We start from the raw sequence: 8,113 nt of genomic DNA, 5'->3' as shown, positions 1-8,113 counted from the left end.
GAAAACACGACGATGAGCGACGGAGAAACCAACGCACTCTGCCTTGTTTGGCGCTGAGGCGGGGGCCAGGCGGGGGCGCCGGCCGTGGGAGCGCCGGGGCCGCCGCGTCCGCGCTGGTGACAGTGTGGTCCACAACGCGGCAAGGGCGGGGCGCGGCGGGGCGCGGCCGCGGGGGTGGGCCAGGCCGTGCAGGCCGCTCGCCTTGGCGCTGGACAGCTGAGTCGGCCCACCGCCACCGCGTCCCCGCTGTCGCGCATTATTTACTCAAACAACGCCCTGGTGGACGGCTCGCTGCTGCTGATCATGCTGGTGCGCGGCGTCAGCAACCCGGATGCGTTTCGCTGGTCTTTGCACTTGCAGAACGGAACGCCCACTGGCGGGGCGGGGCGGGCGGGGTCCGGACCTTCACGTCCGCGCGACGCGCAGTCCCGCCCACGCCCCGCAACGCCCTGCCACCCCGCCCGAGGGCCGCGGGCAGCCAAGGCAACGCTGCGCACTTGCCGATAAGGACAATCTGCCCCACGCGTTGGATAACAGTTTGGCAGCCGACGGGACGGGGCACCTGCCTCTTCGGCGAGCTTATCTCTCCGGGGCGGACGGGGTGGCTGGCCCGGCCCCGGTCCGGCCGGGGAGGAGCCCAACGGTGCTATGTCGCCACAAGGGTCGGCCCTTGGCCCAGGCCCTCCTAAACCCCGAGGACGAGGCCTCTGGCGGCCCCGGCCGGACCGCCGGTACCGTTAGCGGACCTCCGCCTCCGCTTTACTATGACCGGCCCTCTCTGGCTTCCCCGTACTAGTAGTACGTATCACACGAAGCGGGAAGCCTGCGCCACCCGCACCACTCCGGGGCCGAGCCGAGGTCGTCGACACCGTCCTCTCTCTCTCCCCGCCCCCGCTCCGCGGCGCCGTCACTGCACTGCGGACGCTGCACCGCGTGGACCAGCTTTTCCACGCCATGTTCTTTGTGGGTTTCCACACCTCTCCGCGTAGATGAAGAAGTGAGGGAGAACCACAGCACTGTGGCGGCCCAGTATCCAGCCTGGTGCCGTGCCGTTTTGCCGGGTACGAACGTCCTGCCCGCGCCCGTCGTCGCAGCCCACCCGTTCTGCCTACGTAAGAAGCAACGCTCCACTTCGACACCAAATCGCAGCCGAGTGGCGCTGCGCGCTCCTCGCGCTCCGCCCTCGCCGTCGCCTTCGCCTCGTCATTGCCCCGTCCCGGCCGGCCGGGCTGCTCAAGTGCACCGGGGTGTTGGCGGGCCGCGGCGTGGGGCGGCGGGGCCGAGGAGTGGCGCGGCGTGGCGCGGCGTGGCGCGGCATTGCGGCGGATTGGATTACAGTTCCAGTTGCTGGGGGCATGCGGCGGCCAGGACAAGGCCCCGGGAGGGAGCGTCACAGAGCGCTGGGCTAGCGCTGCATCAGCAGCATCAGCAGCAGCAGCAGCAGCAGCAGCAGGGGACTCGACTCAAGGAGGACACGAACCTGGTCGACAAACATGACGACGGCCCACACGACATGCACCGCCGAGCAATAAGAGGCGCGTGCAATGCACAAGGGGCGATCGGCGCGCCGCTAAAAATAGGATTGCGCCACTGCACCATCGCGCGGCGAGGGCGGCACGGCCGAGATAAGCGACGGCCACGACGTAACCACCGCGACGGCCGTGGTGTCCGCGTCCTCCGTAGGGCGTCCTATACGTGTGCCTCGACATGCTTTGTAGGCGCTCCCCTTATCGTGGCCAGCTGGGGGGCCTTTAGCCCGCCCGCGCTGTGCGCCGCGCCCGGGCCCTGACGAGCTGGCCCCCGCGCGCACTGTCTCCCGGCCGCTGCCACGCGGCGCCGCCCGGCCCGACCCGCGGCGTGCTGTGCGATGGCGTCGCCGCGACGCCCCGCGACAACGACGACGACATTCCAAATGACAAGTCCGTCCGACGCATTAGACGGCGATCACCATACTACACTGTACACCGAACTGTATGCTGCTACTACGACGCAACGCCGCAGTGCGCAGCAGCGAGTGGCGCGTCGTAGGGGGCGGCCGCGGGGCAGGGCGTCAGGTCGGGCGTCCCGCCGGTCCCGGACGCCGCTGGGGGAGCTAAAACAGTCCGTTACACAACGCAGCGCCACGTACACCGTGACGCCGTCAGGGGATAGCGCCGCCGTGCTGCGGCAGGAAGAAGAAAGGGCCCCCCGAAAAACATGATTACAGAGTGTAGCTACGACTTCTTGTGGGGCCAGCGCCACCACCGCCGCAGCACTACAACGGGTACCCCCACCGCCCCAGCAGCCGTCCTCGTGTCACTTGGCGATCGACATTCGTCGCGCTGCAGATCCGGTTCGATTAATTCCCAACCCCAGCTGGTGAGCGTCGGGCTGGTCCGCCGGCTGCCTATGCCGCGGCCCCTCGGCTCGGCTCTGCTGGCGAGGCCCCGCGGCCCGTTAGCGCTGGGCCAGGCCGCTACGGCGGCCCCCGGGGCCCCCTTTGCGCCCCACGGGCCCCGTGGCCCGGGCCCCCAAAACACGGTCCGGTCCGATCGAGGCTCCCTTCCCCCACCACTCGGCCCACTGGCCGAAAAGAAAGCTGCTGCGGCCGCGCCGTCGACGTCGACGTTGCCCGACCCTTTGAGGCGGAACGGGCGAGGCGCGCGGGGCCGTTGCCGAGCAGGGCCAGCGTGGAGGTGTGCGCCCCCGTGACCCGCCCCCGCTGCTGCGATTGCACCACTGGAAATCATCCCGGCAGCCCCAGCCAGCCCACAAAAGGGGTTTGTCGCTCCAGAAATCCGCGCAGCGTAACCCGCTCCCGCGCGACATTTAATTACCGCTGGACCTCGGCCAGCTGGGAAAGGGGTAGGGGGACAGCAGCAGAGATGGCGGGGAGGGGAGAGATATCGAACCCGGTGCGATGCGAGGCCGTGGCCATGGCCGGCTGGCCCGGGAGGAGGCGGAGGAGGAGGACCACCGCCGCCGCCGCCGAGTGCTATTTCCATCGGCCCAAGACGTTCGAACAACCGACCAAGAGCGAAACGCTCTCCAGACGGAACCGACAACAAAGGCTTGCTCGTCAGCGTGACAAAGGGTCAGTGTGAGTGTGTGTGAGCCGAGGAGATAGGGGGGAGGGTACAGTCCACCTCAACACGACACGCCGCGCATGCGTCGTTTCCCCTGCTGCGGAATACAAGTGTACTCGTAAGCTTTTGCGATGCGGACATTGGAGTGGCTTTGCCTCGAGCCTTGCTGTACGGCCCGGCCCGGCCCGCCCCACCCCGCAGCCGCCCTAGGCCGTTGTCGCGGTGTGGCGCCGCCGGCGCTGCCCGCTCGGGAGGGTTTCGCAGAGTGTGCGATGCACGCGAATGGGACTCACTCGGCCTCGCGCCCCGCCACGCCACGCCACCCGCGGGGCCGGATGCGACGACAAGCCCGCCGCCGCCGCCCAGCCCAGCCGGCCCAGCCCGCTGGCGTGTCGGCCGGCGCGGCGGCCCACCTGACGCGATAGTCGCGGGGCGCGGCAAAAGGATGAAAAGGGTGCGGACTTCGCGGACGAGAGGGGCGTGGGGCGAGTCGCGCCGAGCCGTCCTCCGTGATTCCACTCATTCGAGTTGGCCCCCTCGCGCCGCGGACCGCCCGACCCGACCTCCCCCCGAGGGCATAAAACTGCAAAAGAGCGCGTGTTTCGAACTGAACTGTCGGCTCACGAAGTAGGCCGCCCCTTAAATATGGCCGTTACAGGCCGCCTTACACTTGGGGCGGCTGAAATGACCACCATACGAGAGGCTCCTTCACAGTCGACGACGCCGGCGGCACCGGACTCGACTTGCCAGCCCACGACCAAACAACGGCCACCTCGGCTGCAACAACGGCCACCTCAAGTAGCGTGCCGTAGTGTAGCGCGGCCTTCTGCAACCGGGCAACGGTTAAAACTTGGAGGGAAGCCGCTCGCCGTGACGCCGGCTGCGTGAAACAGTCGATCGAATAAGGGAAGAGAAAGAAGAGGGAGGACTCACGGGAAATCTCAGAGGGGAGGAGAGGGGAGGGGAGGGGGAATCGTAACAGCTGATTCTGAACGATCGACCCCGCAGCCCCGCCCCGCCGCGCGGACCAACTCCACCCCTGAGCGCTAACCTCCCCCTCCTCCCCCCGGCGGCCAGTGCAGTGCCGCAGTTCGTTGCGCTCGCGGTGCTGGAAGAACGGCAAGCAAAGAGACGAGGAGCAGGGTGGGGACGGGGAGGAGGATTATGGGAGAGGAGCGACGGAGCAAGACGGGCGGACGCGAGAAGAAAAGGCAGAATAAGGAAACCTGCGGGCAAAGGGGCTGTACACTATGTATTGAGCGCGCAGGTGTGCGCCCAGCGCGCCGACGGGAGACAGACGCGGAGGCGACGGTCCGGCACCGGGCAGTAAATAGTCAGAGCTCAGCCCGCTGTCAGGTCAGCGCCGCCGGCGGGGCGGGCGGGGGTGCCAAAGGGACGACGACGACCACGCAGCGCGAGCGGGGCTGCAGCAGGCGGCAGCCACGCCGGCGACACAGTTGTTGCGACGTGGTGTAACAGTAGAAACTATGCACCGGCGCGGCAGCGCGGCGTGGCGGAGCGTGGCGACGACGCCGCTCCAACGCAACGTCGCCGTCGCCGCCGTCGTCGTCGTCGTTGGCGCCGCGTTGGCGACATGACGCGGCGACGCTGCGCCCGTAACGCCCCGCCACGCTCCGTGCGCTCGCTCGATAGTCAATGCGCCAGCCAGGCGGGGCGGGTCCGCGCCGAAATTAACACCGACAACAGAGCGCGCATAACTCCTCGCAACTTACCTAACGTGCCCGCCCGCCCGGCAGACCCGGCGCGGCGGGCGGGCGCGCGTCTGGCCTATGGCTAGAGCGTGGCGGCGCTTGTGTCACCTCCGCGGCCCAGCCATGGCAGCGCGCTCTCCTTCTCTCTCTTACATAAACCCGAGGCACACGGCGGCAGCGGCGGCGGCGGCGCTGGGCTCCGCGGGGCCCGGCAGGCAGGGCTCATCCTATCACAGGCACTGCACGGGGGAAGGGGAGGGGCAGGGGGAGGACAACAGGCACTATGCACCACCATCTCTGCATGCACCCGCCATCTGCCGCCCGTGCAACAAGAGAGCACGGGGATAAAGGTGCAACCTTGGACGGGAGGCGGCAGGACGCAGCCGGCGGTCCGTCCGTCCATCTATCCATCCGGCGAGGTGCAACACGTGCACGACACACATGTATACGCACTGCGCTACACATTGGCAACACAAAAATGGATCACAGCGTTTTTGCAATTCATTTACTTTTTGCACTCGTGCAAGCAAGCAGGCAAAGCAGCGCGGGTATGTATGCGCACGAAAGGCGAAACACGCAATATAATAACTTCTCAGTCGTTTCAACGGCGTTACGCTATTTTTCTCCCCTGCCCCACAACATGCCCGCCCTCGCACAGTCCAAGCGAGGGTAAATGCCACATCAGTGCGCCTGCCAGCCCGTGAGGTGAGGCCTGGCAGCCAGGCAGGCAGGCAGCCGCGCAGGCAGGCAGCCGGGCAGGCAGGCAGCCGCGCAGGCAGGCAGCCGGGCAGACTGCCACCCCCGCCCATTGTCGCCGATCAGTCCCCACAGGTAGGCGCTGCTACCTGGCCGGAGAGCCACTGTGTCCGTGGATCGACGAATCCGACCCCATTTTCTTGTCGGATAACCAAACAATGCGCGCGCCGGGGCTGCAGGCAGCCGGCAGCCGTGCCTTGGCTGGTGGTGCTGGTGCCGCTCTTCAGGTGGAGGAGATGGGAGGTGGAGATGGGTGGAGATGGGTGGAGATGGGAGGTGGAGGAGGAGGATGGGAGAATGAAGGAGGCAGGGCAGGCTGAGCAGCCGGAGCTGGGGACGCAGCTTGGGCCCCGCGGGCCTACGCGGCGCGCCGCGGCCATGGCGGCGTTGGCGGCCACTGACCGACCGCCTGACCGGCCCACGGCCCCAGGAGGGCCCCCGCCCCGCCCGTCCGGCGGCGGGCTCAGGAGGAGGATGCCACTTGCAGGGCGTTCGCAGGAGCCGGCCAGGCTGGCAGCAAGCAGCGGCAGGTACCCCTTCCTGCAGGAGGAGGAGGCAGAGCGGCCTCCTCCTCGACGCGCCGCGCTGTGGTGCGCTGCGCTGCGGTCAACGTCCTCCACCCCGCCACGGCCGCACCACCGCGTCCTGCCCGCCACGCCACGCCCTTCGGTCGGACAAAGGGAGCGCAAGCGTCCCATTGCATCGCAGGTCCGCTCTGCATCGGATCCACGCCACATTCTCTCTCGCACGACGCTCTTCACCGACTCAATGACTGGCAGGCAGGGTTGCCAGCGCCAAGAGGGGTCCAAAAAAGTGAAATAGTGACTTGACTCATTCAAAAAAGTGACAAAAAAAGTGACTTTTCCGTCCAAAAAGTGACAAAAAAGTGACTTTTCTGGTAGAAAATTTGCAATTTTTGGAGTAAAGGGCTCAAATTTTTCACACTTTCAAAGCTCTAGAGTAGTAAAATCAGTGAGGAGGAGCACAAAAAAACGGAAAAATATAAGGATTCAGTCAAAGTTTAATAGTAAAACTTTCTAAAACTTTCAAGTAACAGTTTTAAAGAACACAACATAAAATTCGCCTCGTCCTCGTCTTGGGAACACGGTAAAATGGTCAGTTTACCCTCTAGAACTCCGAAAAAGTGACAAAAAGTGACTTTTTTCCCAAAATAGTAGGAAAAAGTGACATTCCTCCAAAATAGTGAAAAAAAGTGACAATAGTGAGTCGCTGGCAACCCTGCTGGCAGGGCCAAACTTGGTCCCCCTCCTCGTCTACATACAGAGCAGAGCAGAGGCGGTCCTCGGGGGCGGCTCGGCACAGCAGCGGCACGGGGGCGGCGCGACGCTAACACTCGAGTGCCCCTGCCCCCCCCCCCATTTCCCCTCCCACTCGCGACGAGGACAGAGTGGTGTCCGAGCGCACGCACGGCGCACGGCCCGGGCTGGCCCACACGTCGTGAGTCACGGCCTGCGCCCGGCTAGCCTCCTCCCGGCGGGACTTGCCCGATTTAGCGGAGCCCACTCCTCGCAACACGCGTCAATTTTGGCACAATTTAGCAGCGAGCGAGGATGTCCGAGGCGCGCCCCGCGCGTCGACGTGGCGTGTTTTTGTGAGAGAAGTTGTCGTCCGCAGACAAACACCGCAAACACGCGAGCCAACTCCGATAAGGCGCGAGCGAGGCGGCCGCTAACGAGAGGTGCCCGGGGGCCCGCGGCGGCCCGCGGCGGCCGCGGAGCAGCGCGTCGTCATCGAGTGAGTCACGGCGGCGGGGCCCGGCCAGGGCCGCCCTCCGAGACCATCCCGTGCGCGCGGCACCTGTCGCCCTCCTTGCATGACGCCGGGGAGAACCAGCAGAGAAACCTATCACGTAACGAGCCGAGCCGGCGGAGAGAGAGAGAAAAAGGAAAATGGTCCCAGACCAGCCCAGCCCGGGCGAGCAGCCGCGGCAACTCAGCAGAGCTCAGCAGGCCGGGCGGCCGGACTTGGGCCCCCCGGCCCCGTGTCCCGTCGCGCAGGCCGGCCGGGCCGTGGCGGCGGTGTAGTGGTGGGATGAGTACAGTCCGCCGCCGCAGCCGTGACCCGGCGGCAGGCGGCAGTCCCAGCCACAAGTATACCCCGGACCCATGCCGCGGCCACGCCCGTGAGTGACGTCACGGCCTGCAGGGCCTGCACGGCGCGCGCCGCGGGCCCGCATGTCCCGCCAGGGCCGCGCCGGCGACGCCCCCATCGCGGACCCTCCCCCGCACACGCCAGGCAGTTTCGCCTCCATTTCATTAGCGCGACCCGGCCCGGCGCAGCCCCTTCCCTCCCCGTCGTGTCCTGCTCTCACATGGTCCTTCCCCGACGGCCCCGCCCGCCAGGGCCGCGGCTACGGTGAGCCGACTGTGGATAGGGCGTCGCGCCTGGCGGCCCGGCGACGACGCCGAGCGAAGCGAGCGGCGAGGAGAGAGGGGGAGGTGGTGGAGATGCTGCGGGCCGGGCCCAGCCGGGTCGCTCTGGTCGCTCTCCATGCATAGCATCTTCCAATCAGCAGAACAATCGATCCAGGCCGCACGCCCGCCAACCCTGCTGCGGGTC

The 8,113-nt window shown here is 66.8% G+C and overlaps 1 protein-coding gene across 1 annotated transcript in view; it reads right to left on the bottom strand.

Moving 5' to 3' along the window:
• The window catches only part of LOC113208854 (midnolin), a 59,942-nt gene that overhangs the window by 50,394 nt on the left and 1,435 nt on the right, over positions 1–8,113 (bottom strand). The gene's annotated exons all lie outside the window — the stretch shown is intronic.

Source organism: Frankliniella occidentalis, unplaced genomic scaffold (genome assembly GCF_000697945.3).
Source record: "Frankliniella occidentalis isolate FOCC.00 unplaced genomic scaffold, Focc_3.1 Scaffold43, whole genome shotgun sequence".
NCBI classification, from domain to species: Eukaryota; Metazoa; Arthropoda; class Insecta; order Thysanoptera; family Thripidae; genus Frankliniella; species Frankliniella occidentalis.
The sequence above is the reverse complement of the archived record's forward strand: the minus strand, read 5'-3'. Positions and strand labels throughout refer to the sequence as shown.